Here is a 13,072-nt window from a genome sequence, read left to right as displayed (position 1 = left end):
ACACATTGCTAGGTGTGACTCGGTTAAGAGATTACCCTCAGATCTGTTAGGATCTTCACCTTGTTAGAGGTGACCTTGTTAAAGTGTTTCAAACACTCAATCAGAATGTCACCTTTCTAGAGGATTTACAAATAAGACTCTTAAGTCCACTTGGTTAAGAGATTTTCTATCACTTAAAAATAAATAACAGTAATGAGTATGTTTGCAACTTTGCATCTAAAATGCTAAATAAGATTCTTATTTGTTCAATACAATCTAGTCATAGGACTTATCTTGTCCCTCTGTTGGGCTCCTTACTCTGTTATTCAAATAGGTCTTAAAGCTTATGTGCTTGCTAATCACTATGTAGCATCCCTATGCTTACACTTGTCTGCATACATTGTTTATCAACAGTTCCTTATTTATAAAAATTTTTCTAACCACTTAATCTCTTTGATCACATTTCCCATGATCAATCATAGCCTCCAGATCTTCAATCTTGACCAGGTTCAATGTATCCTTCAATTTGAAAATGTTTTACCTTGCCTTGGAACTTGCATACATTTCTTGGAACTTGTGCTAGGGTATTGCGATTCAATCTGAGTTGTAGATCTTCCTATCGATCTTCCATTGCCATAGCTCCTTAACAAACTTCATACACGTATCAATCATTTAATCATAACCAGCTCATTATCTCCCATCATTAAATAACGCATGTACTCATCCAATGGATTCTATTATTGCTCAATTGCAACTCGGTAAATACTAAACTTCACTCGATAGACATTCTGCCTGCATTAATCGATAGCGATAACCTTAGGGTTTACCGACTAGGTTCCTTAGGGTTTACCGACTAGGTTCCTTGTTTGGTAACATAGTATAGTATTAACCTTACAAACAATAGCATATGTAGGATATCAAAACAATCTAAACAACATGATCTCATCATTGTCTAACATGGTAATAGTTGCCCATTGAATAACTTATTCATTGTCTTATTCATCAGATTCTTTCTATGTCTTTTACCGACATCTTAATTCTCTTCAAAACATACTTCTTCAGATATGGCAACATCATACTAAATCAGAAAATCAAATTTTTGACATCAATGACAAAATAATATTGTGAAGACAGTAAACATCATTAATCAGTTATATCCATAATTATCAACAACCTTCTCAATATCCTAATTGAAATACCAACAATCTCTTATTGTCTATTATAATGCCAACAATCTCTTATTGTCTTTTATAATGCCAACAATCTCCCCCTTTGGCATTTATGGCAAAACCAATTGATTTGACCTAAAAGATTCAAATTAGATTGTTGTGATTGTGATTTCTCAGATTGTTGAAATGCTCTCCCCCTGTCATTAGTCTTCTCCCCCTTTGACAACAATACCAAAAGAAAACTAATACATAATTTCTTCCTGTGTGAAGTAATTCCTTTGCTGTTCAGTATCAACTCAGTCTCAGTTAGAGCATTCTGTCTTTAATTCCTGTTCCCTATTTTTGTTTCTTGCACACCTTTAGAAAACATCCTAAAGTGTGTAAATCAGCATCAACTCCTAAAAGGTATTCTTTAGATTCATCAAATTGATGCTTTCACCGAACTTGGTCAGTGAGTAGAAGATAGGGGTAGGATCCCTAACTTACTTCTTAGATACTCAAAAGTGTCCCTTAGCAGTGGCTTGGTGAAAATATCTGCTATTTGTTCCTTTGAGCTAACATACTCCAACACCACTTTCTTCTCTTCAACTTCTTCTCTAAGATAATGATATTTGATAGAGATGTGCTCTGTCTTAGAGTGCATAACAGGATTCTTTGAAATGTTAATGGCACTAGTATTATCACAGAATATAGTTACTGGCTCAGTAACTTTCTCATTTATGCCTTCCAATAGTTGTTTGATCCATGCTATATTGGTACGATTCAATGCTGCAGCAACATATTCAGCTTCTGTTGTTGACTGTGAAATACATCCTTGTTTCTTTCTAAGCCAACTCACTAGTCTTTCTCCTAAAAAGAAAGCTCCACCACTTGTGCTTTTCCTCTCATCTATGTTGCTTGCCCAATCAGCATCAGTATAAAATTTTAAATCAAAGTCATTTCCTTTTTGATATACTAAGCCATAATCCTTAGTGCCTTTCAAGTATCTGAAAATTCTCTTGATTGCTATCATATGTGTTTCCTTGGTATTTGTAGAAAATCTTGCAACTATACCTACTCCATGTTCTATATCTGGCCTACTGTGAACAACTTATTGCAACTTTTAAATCATAAACCGGTAAAGTGTCTCATCAATAGATGCAAATTCATCATTCTTTGATAGTTTACAGTTGGTAGTCATAGGAGTACTTACTGGTTTTGAATCCTCCATTCCAAATTTTTTGAAGATTTCCTTTATGTACTTGGATTGAGTAATGAGAATCTCATCTTTCATTTGCAGTATCTGTAGACCTATAAAATACTTTATCTCACCAATTAATGACATCTCAAATTCTTTGCACGTTTCATTTCCAAAGTTCTTGCATAAAGAGTCATTTCCACAAAAGATAATATCATCAACAAATATGGCTGAGATCAGTATTCCATTGTCTTCATCATTCTTCATGTACATATTGTTGTTTTCACTTGTCCTTATATAACCAATCTTGATTAAATAAGAGTGCAATCTTTCATACCATGCTCTAGGTGCTTGTTCCAGACCATATAAAGCTTTGTTCAGTTTACATACCTAATCTTTATTCTCTCCTTCAACAAATCCTTTAGGTTGTTCAATAAAAACTTCTTCTTCTAATATACCATTCAGAATTGCAAATTTGACATCCATTTGATATACTTTGAAATTCTTGTAAGCAACATATGCCAAAAATGTTCTTACTCCTTCAAGTCTTGCCACAGGTGCAAAAGTCTCACCATAATCAATTCCTTCTTCTTGAGCATAACCTTTGCAAACTAGTCTTGCTTTATTTCGAATGACCTCCCCTTTTTCATTAAACTTGTTTCTAAAAATCCACTTTGTACCGATTACATTTTTGTCGTTTAGTCTTGGGACCAGTGTCCATGTGTCATTCTTCTTGATTTGATCAATCTCTTATGTCATAACATTTATCCAATCTTCAGTATTAAATGCCTCTTTCACTATCCTTGGTTCAAATTCAGATTTCAGACATGTGTTCTGTCTCAGTTTATTCCTTGTCATCACTGGATCATTCTTATCTCCTATAATCTGACTTGATGCATGATTCCTTCTGACATACTTGGCTAATATAGGCTCGATAGATTCTATATGATCTTCTTCACCACTTGGTAACTGGATATTCTCTTCATTTCCTTTAGCAGTTTTCTCGGTAGGACTTTTCGGTTAAACATATACAAATCCTTCATAGTCTTCTGGTTCTTTGGAATTTCCTTCATCATTTCTTTCTGCAAATTCATCAATTTTCACATTTGCACTTTCTACTATTTTGTTAGATGATTTGATCAAACATTTAAATGCTTTGCTTCTAGAAGAATAACCAAGAAATGTTCCTTCTTCACTTTTCTGATCAAACTTACCATTTCTATCATCTTTGTGAACATAGCATCTACTTCCAAAGATTTTAAAATAACTTACATTAGGTTTCTTGTCATACCAGATTTCATATGGTGTCTTCAAAGTTCCTTTCTTCAGTTGTACTCAGTTCATGGTGTAAACTATAGTGCTGATTGCTTCTCTCCAAAATGTTTGAGGTACCTTCTTTTCTATCATCAAGGTTCTTGCACAATCCACAATTGATTTGTTTCTTCTCTCGGCTATCCCATTTTGCTGGGGTGTTCTCGGTGCAGATACTTGCCTCTTTATACCATGATCATTGCAGTATAAGTTAAATTCATCAGAAGTGAACTCTCCTCCTCTATCAGATCTAAGACATTTCAGTTGTCTTCCTGTTTCATTTTCAACTCTTGCCTTGTACCATTTAAACATTTGAAAAGCTTCTGATTTTTCTTTTAAAAACATTACTGAATCATCCTTGAGTAATCATCCATAAATAATATGAAATACTTATCACCATAATAACTCTGAACTTTCATAGGACCACAAAGATCAGTATGCACAAGATCTAAAATTCCCTGAGAGGTGTACGACTTACTTGTAAAGATTGATCTTATCATCTTACCCCTATGGCATCCTCGACACATAGCATTCTCAGGTTTCTCAAGTCTCGGTAGACCTCTTACTCAGTGCTTCTTGCTTATTTTGATTAGATTATCAAAATTTACATGACAAAACCTTTTATGCCATAACCAGGTATCATCTATCTTTGCATATAGACACTTATTCCGAGTTGAGTCAAGGTGAAATGTGTTACCTTTTGTTTCTGTCCCGGTAGCTACTAACTTTCCATGCTTGTCATGAACTTTGAAAATTCCTTTCTGAAACTCTATTCCGTATCCTATATTGTTTAGCAGTGCTACACTCAAAAATTTGTATTTCAAACCTTCAACCTAATAAACATCATTACATTTAGCATTGTCAAGAAGTGTTATAGATCCTTTACCTAGTGCATCATTACCAAATCTTACATAACCTCCGTCATAATCTTCTAATATAATAAACTTGTGTTTATCACCTGTCATGCGATGTGAGCATCCACTATCTATGATCCAAGAATCATTAGTATTTATGTGAGATATTAAAGCTTTTTCTCTGTACCTTTGTTCATCTGATCCATCTTGGATAGCCACATAAACAACTTTCTCTATATCAGTTTCATTTGATTTATCATCATTAGATTCCTCAACAGCTATTAGACATGTCTTTTTATCTCTTCTTCTGAAGTCTCGGTGTCCTCTGTAATTATTATCTTTCTGTCTGTCATCTCGATAATCTCTCTTTTCACTGGATTCTTTGTCAGGACAATTAGAAGCCATATGTCCTATTCTATCATAGTTAAAACATTTCAAAGGCAACTTTCCTTTGAGCTTACCTTTTGCTCTCGGTAGCCATCTAGCTAATAGTGCTTCAAAATCTTCTTGCTTTCTAATTTCTTCATAAAGTTTGTGTACCTCCTCCATGTTTTTATGAAATCTTTCACTTGCTCCATTGTGATTCCCTTCAGACTGCTTGTACTTTCTATCATTGTAATCACCGGATTCATCAAAAAGAAAAGAACTAAATGTAGACTCAACTTTATTTACCGAAGACCCACTATTATCAAAGTTACTTAACTCAAATCCATGTAGCTTACCAATAGTAACATCCAAAGAAACTGGCATATTGGGTACAGATCTCAATTCATTGATTCTAGATACTCGAATTGCATAAGCAGGTAGAAGGGTTCTTAATAACTTACTTGTGACATCCTTATCTTCAATGGTTCCTCTCACTCCTTTTATTTGATTGACAATCTCCTTTAACCTTGTACTGTACTGGGTTATGTTCTCACCTTCATTCATTCTCATAGATTCAAGTTGTCCTCTTAGACTGTCCACTTTTGCTCTTTGAACATGTTCATCACCACCATACACATATATGAGCTTGTCCCACATTGCGTTGGCATCATTGCAGCCTTCTAGATCATTAAAATCTGAGTCGGTCAATGTAGATGTTATTTCAATCATTGCTTGAATATGTTCTTGCTTTGCCTTTATCTCTTCCATTGTCAATGGATAGGTGCTAGGTGTAATGAAATCATTCTCCAGATAATATACAACATATTCTCCAATTCCTGATAGGTGCAACTTCATCCTTTTCTGCCATGTAGAGAAACTTGACTTGTTCAGCTTCAGTGCATCCCTCTTATACATCTTTTCACCTTTTCCTTAAGTACCTTTAAAATATTCTTCTAAAGTCTAAAGCTCTAATACCTATTATTAGCTTTGATTCCAATTATTCATAAGATGACAGAGGGGGGGTGAATCATAAAAACTTAATCTTCAATATATTCAACAGATTCAACCTTGGTAGCTTTAACAGATATATGTAACCAAAACTGTAAAACATACAAACTTAAGAACACATAATCATAACAACACTCATAACACTAGATTTCACGTGGAAACCCAAATTGGGAAAAACCATTGTGGGATTTCAGACCCACTAAGAAATATACTCTTCTAGAGTATGCTCGGTTAAAAGCAAATCATGTTAAAGATTACAAGCACATTTCTAGATGCGACCCTGTTAAGGGATTTCCCTCAGATCTGTTAGGATCTTCACCTTGTTAGAGGTGACCTTGTTAAAGGGTTTCAAACACTCAATCAGAATGTCACCTTGCTAGAGGATTTACAAATAAGAGTGTTAAGTCCATTCGGTTAAGAGATTTTCTGTCACTTACAAATAAATAATAGTAATGAGTATGTCTGCAACTTTGCATTTAAAATGCTAAAGAAGATTCTTATTTGCTCAATACAATCTAGTCATAGGACTTAGCTTGTCCCTCTGCTAGGCTCCTTACTCTGTTATTCAAACAGGTCTCCAAGCTTCTATGCTCGGTAATCAGTATGTAGCATCCCTGTGCTTACACTTGCCCGCATACATTGTTTATCAATAGTTCTTTATTTATAAACAATTTTCTAACCAGTTAATCTCTTTGATCACATTTCCCATGATCAATTATAGCCATCAGATCTTCAATCTTGACTAGGTTCAATGTATCCTTCGATCTGAAAACGTTTTACCTCGCCTTGGAACTTGCCTACATTTCTTGGAACTTGTGGTAGGGTATTGCAGTTCAATCTGAGCTATAGATCTTCCTGTCGATCTTCCATTGCCATAGATCATTAACAAAATTCATACACATTGTATCAATCATTTAATCATAACCATCTCACCAACTTCCATCATTAAATAATGCATGTATTCATCCAATGTATTTTATTATTACTCGGTTGCAACCTGGTAAATACTAAACTTCACTTGGTAGACATTCTGCCTTCATTAACCGATAGCGATAACCTTAGGGTTTACCGACTAGGTTCCTTGCTCGGTAACATAGTATAGTATTAACCTTACAAAAAATAGCATATGTAGGATATCAAAACAATCTAAACAACATGATCTCATCATTGTCTAACTTGGTAATAGTTGCCCATTGAATAACTTATTCATCCCCTTATTTATCACATTCTTTCTGTGTCTTTTACCAACATCTTAATTCTCTTCAAAACATACTTCTTAAGATATGGCAACATCATACTAAATTAGAAAAACAATTTCTTGACATCAATGACAAAATAATATTGTGAACACAGTAAACATCCTTAATCAGTTATATCCATAATTATCAACAATCTTCTCAATATCCTAATTGAAATGCCAACAATCTCTTATTGTCTATTATAATGCCAACAATCTCTTATTGTCTGTTATAATGCAAACATTATATACTTTTACTAACCTCCCAAATCAAGCATAACTGACATTTAAACTTCGCCATACAAAAATGACTTTTCAACTTCCCATTTTGCAACTTTTTCATTTTTTTTTACATTGACAACATTTACAAGATTTTGCAATTTTGGAAGTCTTGACCCAAATGACTCCAAATCTTGCTTATTACATAAAAATGGTGTCAATGGACCTTATTAAACTCAAAATAACTCAAAAAACCTACAAACCTACTACTTGAGCCCTAATATATGAGATGGCCTTGATGCCTTACACCACAAACCTACCAAATATCTCATTCTTATCAAGAACCTAATAAGGTGGCAAACAAATTGGCTAATATGGGTTGCATATTATTTTTACCTCTTCTTTCGGTTGCACTTAGTTTCAACCTCAAGAGCCTTTTGCAGTACTATTCCATAAGGTTTTTCTGCTTCATCTATCTCTGCATCAAGTAGAATTTTTGCATACGCATCCAGAATTAATGCATCAACCTCATATCCTATTTATGCTATCCATATCTTCTGAGGCTTGACTGCCTCCATGAGGGTCTCATATTTATTAACCATGAAAAATATGTCGGTAGATTATTTCTCTACTATATGCTCAAGTACTCTTATTCTAGACCTCACAGATTTCTGGAAAGGTTTTAAATAGCCCCATACCTTATCATCTCTAAGACTTTTGAATGCAATAAGTGATTGCTTAAGTTGTTTTCCTATCGGTATGTCAAAAGCACATTGCTTTCTTCCAGTATCGAGAGTATCATTCAAAAAGAATAAAATTAAACAGACCAATACATTTCCATACCGAAAAGTGCCCTTCTTGTCACCTTTAATCTTCCCTTCATTGATCTCGTTAGATGTAGCTCCAATGATCTTCCTTACGAAGTCATTTGATACTTTCTTGTCTACATGTTGCCCTATCGATGATAAGCCTCTAATTGCCCAGATGGCTTCCTTAGTGATTTTGTAGGGTCTATCAAGCAACATGAATTCCCCATGTACTCTCCTCAGTACATATATGACTATCTCATCCTCAAACTCTAGAATATCCAGAATATCAGTGAACCCTAAATATTCAATGTGTTGATATTGATGGTTTGATCTTACCACATTCTCCCATGAGTTCATTTATATGCATCCCCTTGATCTCCAAATTTCCTAAGTCATCTATATTACAATGAATATAAACCCTAACATCTTCCACATATACCACTCCTTCTAGAATATGAGAAAACACTCCAACCAAATCTTCATTCATAGCCACATGTGGATACCATTTGAAAATTGGTCTGGGGTGGTCCTTAAATTCTACTATAGTTGGATTTGCAATGAGAATAAGAGCAGAAGATGATCCCAATTCCATGATTCAAGAAAAATACCTTTATGACGCTTCTGGTAAAAACCTCTAACAAATCCTTCCAGATGTCTATGTCATTGCTCAAGAAGAAAAATGATCACCTCAGAGTAGCTTTTTATTGCACTAAGTTGCTCTGAATCGCTCTCAAATCACTTTGAATGTAGGGTGAATGATAACGTAGTGTAATCAACCTTTTATCCATCGAGAATATCCTATTCTTTTGTTGACATAAATGACTGCCAATGAATGATACTGGATCTCGCTCTCAACGTATCAATGTCAGATAATCCTCTCCAATATCTAGAACATCTTCCAAAATGTCTTACAGTGGAATATGCATTTCCTATGAAATTTGCCTACCCCTAAGGCATCTTCCTTAGTTACTGGTTGAGCTCACTGCCCGTGCAAAAGCAACCTCTTATGCCAAATAGATAGCCGAGACATTCTGATCTGATGATTTCTTTAGTCTTCCTAACCCATCTCTAAGTATGATCATGACGGATTTTAGTAACCTTCTCTTTGCCTTTATTATTTGATCCTCCATTGCGTACTGGTGGATTTCTACTTCTCCAGATTTTAGCAATATATCCAATTTCATTGCATGCATAACATGTAACATTGTTATTTTGAATTGCTTCGCTAAAATGAGTGAAATTGCTTGACCTACATTGAGTATTCATATGTCCAAATTTTTCACAAGCATAGCATTTTACATTCATGCTGCAATCTTTTGTCTTATGACCAAACTTATTGCATTTAGAACATTTACCGAGTGCAAACTTAGGGTTCTAATTTTTTCTGTTTCTACATTGTGTAGCCATGTGTCCAAATTTATTGTGAATTGTCTTACCAGTTCCTTATGGTTTTGATCATCATTAGTAGTGCTGAAACTTTGTCCTTGCTCAAATCCGAGCCCACGGGAATCTCCAATCTGCCTCTATCTCTTCAATAACTCATCAAGTTGAGCTGAGCTGATCTTGAATTTTTCTTCGTACTCAATAATAGCAGTTAAGTCTTCTCTTAGTATCATCATTTGTCATTCAAGCTCTTGCTTATTGTTCTGGGATTGTACCAAATAAGTCCTCAATATCTCATTTTCATGAGTCATCCTACCACATTCTTCAAGATTGTTCTTCAAGGATACAACAAGACTTTCTTCCTTTTTCTTGCTTTCCTCAATCTCCTTAGACATCCTCATAGTCATATTTTGCATTTCATTTTTCATAACCATGTTCTCTTGACTCAATTTCTGACATTATTCTTTAAGTGCATTTTCATCATGCTGATTTTGCAAAAGTTCCTTCCTCCTAGCTTGAACAAATGATAGTATTTCTTGTAGGACAAGAATGAATTCCTTAGCAGAATTCAACTCATCTTGTAGCTTTAAATTCTTCAATATTTCAGCATCATAATCTCCAAGTGTGATCTCAAGTTGTTTCTCCAAAGCCATATTCAATAATTTCGGTTTTAGAATCTTCCTCAAGCTATTAAACTTCCTCCAAGATACAAAGATTTGATATAATTGTTGGAAACCAATAACACTGAGAAGTGGGGGTGAATCAGTGTTATATTGGAATCAAAGATTTTAATCTTAACAAAACATTCATACACCAATTGGTATATCGATATTAATAGAATTGAAAGAAGTAATGCAACCAATAAGCCAAACACATAAATGGGAAACATAACACATAGATTTATATGTGGAAAACCTCAAAGAGGAAAACCCATGGTGGGATTTGTGACCCACAATGTTAATTCACTAGCCAAATGAAGAGATATTACAAGATATGATGGGGCATGCACTTGAAGGAAGGCTTACAACAAAGAGCACACTACTCATCACAAAAGGAGCCTCACTGACTACATAACAATATAGACAACAATATGGAGAAGTGTTGAACTTTGTAGTATAGCATCTCCTATGCTAGAATACAGTTCTAGTTTAAGCTATGTCTGTTCCAGTTAAAACCCTAAACCTCAGTATCGAAATAACCCTTACAATGAATTCCTCACATACATAATCTCTCTGAATGATTTTGTATTATATTACTTTTCCATGTTCATAACCATATCCATATGTCTATCCTTATTTTTCTATATCAGAATGATCTAATCAATCTGCCCTATATACCCTATACAATTTTATGCCTTATGTCGGCTTACAAAGATATATATAATATCATATTTACATGTCAGCCAGATAAAATGAATAATCATTAAAACAATTTTCTGATGCCGGATCGAAGATGTGTCAACCTCTAATACCAATGACTTGTTTATACCCTGTCAGCTTGCATTGTTGGTCTTCTATCCTGTTGGTAATAGTGCTAGTGTAGAATCTGTGAAGTGCCTATCGGTACACCATTTCAATCCGGTATCGAAAATCTTATTTCCATCAATAACAAAATGAAATCAACCAATAGAGTGTCAATTTCCAATATGCTAGATCCTAGATTATAGGGTGTGATACCATTCTGTGTGATCTCCCAAATCCCCTTGCCAAGACATCCCAGATGAGTCTCCATCTGAATCTTCCATATTGTGTAATTTGTTCCATCAAGCCTCACTATATCCCTTCTAAAGATAGCTCTAGAAACACTAGATGAACATGAACTATTAGTCGCCATAGGATCTTCCTCAAGCGGTTAATTTTTCTGCAAAGAAGACCAAAGCTCTGATACTAATTGTTAGACGGTTTAGATAACTAGAAGACAACTAAGAGACAGGGAAGAATAAGTTGTCATAGATTACCGTAAGCATTAGCAATTTATACATTAATACCGGAACCCAAAACAATAATACCAGAATAGAAGATAAAACAATTAAGCATAAACAATAATCATAGAAAAAATACCATCGACACAACACACATATTTGTACATGGAAAACATGGTAAAGGGAAAAACCACGGTGGGAAGCCTACCCACAATCAGATAATAATTTTGCAGTAAGTATGTGAATTACAATGAAAGGGCTTGCACTTGTAGGAAGGCCAATAGCCTAGAGCACACTGTACATCACAAAAGGAGTCTCACTAATCACATACAAATCCAAACTACAATCCAGAGAAGTGTTCAACTACAAAAGATAGCATCTCCTATGCCAGAGTACAATTCCTATTAAATCTCAATACCGGAGGAGTAAATCCTCATAGACACAATTAGTTCTCCAATGATCGACAATCTCCTCTTCCTAAATGATAGTACACTATTCACACATTAAATTCCTTGACCATGACCTCTTACATTAACTATGATGATCTACAACAAGATCTTACATCCATATATACAAACCCTCGACCATAAAAAATCAGGTCAGCCACCGTACAATAAACCAATTACATAATTACAAACCATGTCATCCTTAAGCCAAACAAATAATATCCAATATATAAGACATCCCGTAAATACAACAATAGGTCCTATCCACAGAGTACATCAATGCCAGTCCATAACCTAGATCAACTGAGATGAAGTATAGGTCCACACGCTTTAGCAATCATCTCCAATCACCAAGTCTAGAAAAAGATCACCAATAGCTTCCTAAAAATCCATCAGAAGTTGCACCAAGAAGCTCTACCGGTGAAACCCTCGCGGGAACCAGAAACCAAGCATCTTAGCAAGGAGGACAACTTCCAAACACCAGACCAAAACCAACTAATGAAATATGAGTATAAGCCTCACGAACAAGCCAATTCCATCATCAGATCATATCAAAGCTTGTCGGATCCAAGTTAACCAGAAACCACTCAACCTACCGAGGCCAGAAGGGTACCGATAAAACATCCAAACAGATAGAGTTGACACCAATGGCAAGACATCAATGCAACACATAACCAATTCCACCAAATGGCCAACTAACAAATTCTTTTATGATTTGAATGCATGCAATTCTATATAAGGATTACATCAACAGTCATCTCTACATATTCATATTAGTCCCTAGAGCCACCATTCATCTACCTATATCAAATTTATGCATGTGTAATTGAGGTAGATTATTTTCATGATAACAATCTAAAACTTAATTTTTAAAAATTTAAATGCAAGATTATTCACATTCATTTATTCATATTAGCGATTGTGACTTCTTCTAGTGCATGTTGGTCTTGATTTATGTGTTATTTTATTGCATTAAAATTCATTCATTCAATCATTCATTCATTTGAAATCATGTTTGAATATGAAAAAACTATTGGCCAAAGAGCTTAATGATGACCCAATTTTATATTATTTGATTGTGAACTTGACCTACACCCGTTACACAATTAATTTAAGTCCTCTATTCTTATTCTAAAGGTATTGAAATATCCATCTTGATGTTTGATCAAGGATGACATGACTTGTATAGTTCA

The sequence above is a fragment of the Cryptomeria japonica genome, unplaced genomic scaffold (genome assembly GCF_030272615.1).
Source record: "Cryptomeria japonica unplaced genomic scaffold, Sugi_1.0 HiC_scaffold_27, whole genome shotgun sequence".
Taxonomy (NCBI): Eukaryota; Viridiplantae; Streptophyta; class Pinopsida; order Cupressales; family Cupressaceae; genus Cryptomeria; species Cryptomeria japonica.
The sequence above is the reverse complement of the archived record's forward strand: the minus strand, read 5'-3'. Positions refer to the sequence as shown.